Source organism: Asparagus officinalis, chromosome 5 (genome assembly GCF_001876935.1).
Source record: "Asparagus officinalis chromosome 5, Aspof.V1, whole genome shotgun sequence".
Classification (NCBI taxonomy): domain Eukaryota; kingdom Viridiplantae; phylum Streptophyta; class Magnoliopsida; order Asparagales; family Asparagaceae; genus Asparagus; species Asparagus officinalis.
In genome coordinates, this window is record NC_033798.1 from 122,383,305 (window position 1) to 122,388,649 (window position 5,345).

General features: G+C 32.3%; 1 protein-coding gene across 5 annotated transcripts in view; it reads left to right on the plus strand.

The window, feature by feature from the left end:
• LOC109841044 (nucleolar MIF4G domain-containing protein 1) overlaps positions 767-5,345 on the plus strand; it is a 12,798-nt gene continuing 8,219 nt past the window's right edge. Inside the window, exons 1-2 of one of the 5 annotated variants that reach the window (XM_020409902.1) lie at positions 767-785; positions 2,350-2,412. The gene's annotated coding sequence lies outside the window, so the exon portion shown is untranslated. The other 4 variants (XM_020409901.1, XM_020409899.1, XM_020409900.1 and 1 more) reach the window with 4 other exon arrangements.

Consider the following 5,345-nt stretch of genomic DNA (forward strand, 5'->3'; position numbering starts at 1 on the left):
AACCTACCAAATTTTACAAAAAGCAATTTCCTCTCAAAATGAGAGGAAATCACCAGAAATCTGACACTTCCTCTCAAAATGAGAGGAAATCACCAGAAATCTGACACATACCATATTTAATTAAAAACCTACCAAAACTTGTTATTTTCTATAAAGTTATGAGCTATTTTCTTGTTTTGAACCAAACAAGAAAAGTACAAAAAACAAGAAAATTAGTACTTTTTGATTTCTCAAAACTTTTCATATAATTTTTTTAAGAAATACAAGAAAATCATATTTTAGGTGGAAAATATTTCCTATAATTTCTAGAAATTGAACCAAACACCCCCTTAGCTTTTATATTGTTAGTTGCTTTGTTGCAATGGGAAATGACTGAATTTTTTAAGGGTGTTTTTGGGAACTTGGATTTGAGCCTGCATTTAAAATCCAGGATATTTCAAATCCAAATAACTAATTTGGATTCTAATTTGAACTTAGATTTTAAATTAATTGATTTAACAAATAGGAATTTGAAAGCCCAAAACCCGTGATTTCAAATTCCAACCCAACGTTTGTCATTTATCAAATCCTGACCTGCATTTAAAATCCAGGATATTTCAAATCCAAATAACTAATTTGGATTCTAATTTGAACTTAGATTTTAAATTAATTGATTTAACAAATAGGAATTTGAAAGCCCAAAACCCGTGATTTCAAATTCCAACCCAACGTTTGTCATTTATCAAATCCTGACCCGATAACAAAGAGGAATTTTCGTCTTTTCTTCTTCAACATCGGTGTAATATGTAAGTGCTTTTTTCGATCTTCTCGGCTTGTGATTATGGTAATATACTTTCAAAGTTACAACTGTGATTCTTTCATCTGATTCTTTAATTTGTGATTATTTTCTTGTTGTAGATATTTAGTTTCACTTGGGTTACTTTGGTGATTTATAGGGTATTAGTTAGAGATTGGTTGGTGGGACTTTTCACCTATCTATAATACTATAATTAAATGATAAAGGAAATATCACCTTTATGAAGAAGTATCTATAATTAAAAGTCAGTCTCAAATTTGAATGGAGAAGTATCATGTCGTTTTTTCTTTTAAAAATATATATATCATTCTCTCTTGCATCTTTATGAGGTATTACCTTTTTACAGGACATTTAGAAATGTAAGGAATTGTTCGGCATTAGAAATAGAAAATACACATTTTTTTAGTTTTCCCATATGATTCTATGATTCAAACAAGAAGCTGAAAAATTTGCATCCTGTTTGTATCCTTTTTCAGCCAGAGTTCATATTCTTTGTCATCCAGTTTGGAAATCAATAATATATTAGTAGACAATGGCATCCAATGAAGAGTACATGTCCAGTTCGCCATCCATTGTGTCTCGTTTAAGTAGTACTCACAAACTAGTATAAATGTCCCCTCTGGTGTTTTACTATGGATTTATGTCTCTCTTTGTTCAATTTAAATTCAGAGACTTCAAGTTCAGACAGGGTTTAAACTTTTTTCATCTACATCATGTTTAAGGAGTCCTCGTGCTGCAACGGAGATAAACGCTGCTCGGACAAATCTCTTTTGTCTCAGGACAATACAAAAGCTCATTTGTATGCTTTTGTCTCGGGACAATACTGGACAAACTACTAGTGAAAGCACTGAAGAGAACAGGCTAAGACTCTTATCCTTACCTGCTACAATCCTAGATTAAGATACGCTCTCAGCTATCCAAGGAGCTGCAAACATAACTAGCTCAGAAACGACTATCGAAATCTCCACAATATATAACCTCGCTCAAAAGTTTGCGAAATCCGTAAGCTGTTATATCATCACTTAATTGCTCGTTGTGCCATTCTGCTTCCAATCTTCACAGGCCTGATGAAAGCTAAGGGAAGCCAAATACATGCATTTTTTCACCTTTTTCGTCTTCGTTATCTTTAAGCAGCTGGGGAAACTATATTGTGTGCTTTCTTGTTGATTTCTCTTGTAGACATCTGATTAATACTTATTCAACTCGAGTTCTAATTTTCTTTTGTAATGATCCTGCTGTGACACCCTGATACCTGATCTAGAGCTGCACTGTAATGAAATGTCAGAACACAATTTACACCTTCTTTATAATGGCGCCTTCCACATGTTAAATGCTATAATCACATTATATATTTCATTGTTTCGTAACATGGCAAAAAAGTTTGCGAGTTTCGTGTTTAATGTGTTTATTAGTGCTGATTTTATTCTCTTTATTCTTAAGGAGTAGTTTCTAGTTTTCAGGTCGGACTACTTTTCTTCATCTCAATGTTATTCTTCACAATATTTTTAACCGAATAGTTCTAATTTTTTGATGATTTCTTATGAATGCATTAGGGTTTGGTGATTTTGATGGATTCTTAGCTAATTCAAGTAAGGAGTGCTTGTCTCATCTCAAAGGTACAAATTTTTCATTTTATTGAGAATTCTGTTCTTTTTATTTAGTGTATACTTGATTATGATGCATTTCTAAAATGTATCTTTCATTAGGTTTGTGCAAGTCTATTTCTTTTCAAGTATAATTTCAACTCGCACATCTCCCTTGACACTATTGTTTTGTACAGTAACTTCACAAGACTAAATATGTAATAGAAAAGTTAATATAAAACAGTCACATGTTACCTCTACTATCACAATGATGGTTTTATATTTTAGGTGGCTTTATCTTTTACCACTTGAAACTGGAATAAACATGCAAGATGTAAACGTGTTAAGGACTTGGATATATATATATATGTGTGATCCATAGCTACACAAATGCTGATCCAAAACATTAATCCATTAGATAATTATTACAAATGCTGATCTGTAGATACTTTTCGCCGTGACTCTGATCAAGTTGGGCTTTCCTCGAAGCTAATTGCCAAAAGCTCGCTACAAGTAACGAGTGACAGCATGCTGAGGAATAGCAAATTGGAATTTCAGCCCATATGAGAGATTTTCTTTTCTTTTTCTTATTTTCTTCCTCAAAAAGTTTGATATTACATTATTTGAGTATTCTATTATAAGTATTATTTTCAGACCTAGCAGATGTTATCAATAGAAAACATAAACCATAGGGAGATATATATGAGACCTGTAATTCTGTGAACAAATCTTATGAAGAGTATCACAGAAAATAATGTGTGACGGTATATTTCATTTTATATTTTACAGGGTAATTTGGTATCTCAACCCTTAAGTAAAGCAATACTGGTGATCATGACCCTTGTAGCTGTTGTTATCTTCACTAGACCTAAGTGATAGCCTAAGTCTGAAAATTAACGATATCTTTTCTACAGTTATAATGAGCTTGGAGTATAAATTAAGTCACATTGCAACAAAATAATCACTTTGCATATAGAATGCTTTACCCCTTTGGTACTGTGGCATTGTATATTACAAGCTCAAGCCGAAAAAAGAAGAAAAAGCAGGCTTTACCTTCAAATGAAGTCAGGATGGACCTCCTCTTCAACAATGAAGTCATTAAGCATGTTCTCTTTCACATCCAAAAGGATATTCGATTCGGTTTGATGTTATTTGGGCCTTCTCTGTTCTCTGAGCTTATTGCCAGAAGTAGAAGGAATTGTTTTTGTATATTGACAAATGATTCCTGTGAAGTTTCATGAGGACAAATGGTTCCTGTGAAGTTTCTTACTTTTGGTGTTTGCATTGGTGAGCTGATATATTGTACTGAAGGTGGTTGTGCTTTGGTCTTACCTTTTTTGTTTCTCATTGTCACTTGTTGTGGTGTTTGCTTCTATGGTGAATGACTGTGGCTTATAGTATACTCCAATATATTGGCATCTGATGGTTTGTGGTTTGGTACAGTTGTTCTTTTATTGGATGTCTTTATGAAAGATACTAGTGGAGAGTATATCAAAGTGATGACCAAGTACGTTAACGGAAAAATTGAAAGATACTTGATATGTTTGTAGAGTTTTCTTCATTTTTATTTTGTTGAAACTCTTGCAAGTTATGGTGGGCAATGAATTTGAAAACTTAGCAAATGTAGCTATCATCGCCAAAATTACCTCAATTTGTGTTTTTTGGTTACTATTTTACACATCTCCATTGCATTTGATGTAAACAAGATAAGTTAAGAGAATAAATTTTCATCAATTTTAAATTCAAATTCATGTATAATAAAGTACCCAAACACTAGATAAGAGAATAAATTTTCATCAATTTTAAATTCAAATTCATGTATAATAAAGTACCCAAACACTAGATTTTGAAATCAAAGATTTCAAATCCTTTCATTTAATAAAGATATCCAAACAAAAGATTTCTTAAATCATGGATTTTAAATCCTAAATTTAAAATCCCTTGATTTTAAATCAACTTCCCAAATCCAAATCAAAGTTCCCAAACGCAGCCTAAAAGTAATTGGTAATTAATATTTTACTGCTAATTATTGATTGATAGAGTGTTCTTGTGTGATTCATGAACAAATTCTTAGTTATAAACAACAAATTCATTGATTTGGGGAAATAGCCTATGTGTTGGATTTTATAGTGAGTATTATGTATCTTTGAAGAAATCATCTCATTTTGATTTCTCTGCAAGTGTGAAAAAAATAGTTTTTGACCTTTGGCTATGAGAGGAGGGTTGTGTTCTTTATTTGTATAAGCCAACAAGGGAAAGATTTGTATATTTTAATATATGTGACCAATCTTTTCTACTGCTAGTGTGACAATAATGTGAAACTTTATTGCTTTAATTTGGGTCCTCCCATCATTCACCTCTTGACTATTTGATATTGAGTTTTGGTAATTCTGTCAAACTAATTGTTCCCTTGGCATAAGATCATAGGAACACAGCAGACCAATTGTGTTTTTGACCTTATTTGAAACGAAGTGTGTTGAATTGGTGTAAAACATGATTCCACCATCCATTTCTATGTGAAACGAAGCAAATAATTAAGGTTTTCAAGAAGTGTCTGCAAATATGAAAAATGCGTTTTTTGACATTGAAAAAACTTTCCTATATTAGTGGAATGAAATAAACAAGCCCAAATTAAAATAAAATAGAATAAGCTCCAGCCTAGCCCATTAAAAATTTATGTTTTGGGTTTCGGATGTAGTGGATTATATTTATACCCGACCCATGACCATATTAGAGAAGGAGAAAGTTAGGTTTTTTTCCCCTCTCAGTTTCCCTAAACCCCCGCCTCCTACCTTCTCCCTCCTCTCTCAAATCTCTCCATCAATTCATCGTGTTTTCGCTGCCGGCATTGCCAACTCTTGTACGTTCTTCAACAAGTTGAGGATTTCGAATTGATCAAAATAGGTAATGGTTAGTTTCTTCTCTTTCTTCAATGTAAGTTGATTCTTTTTTTATATAGTATTTTA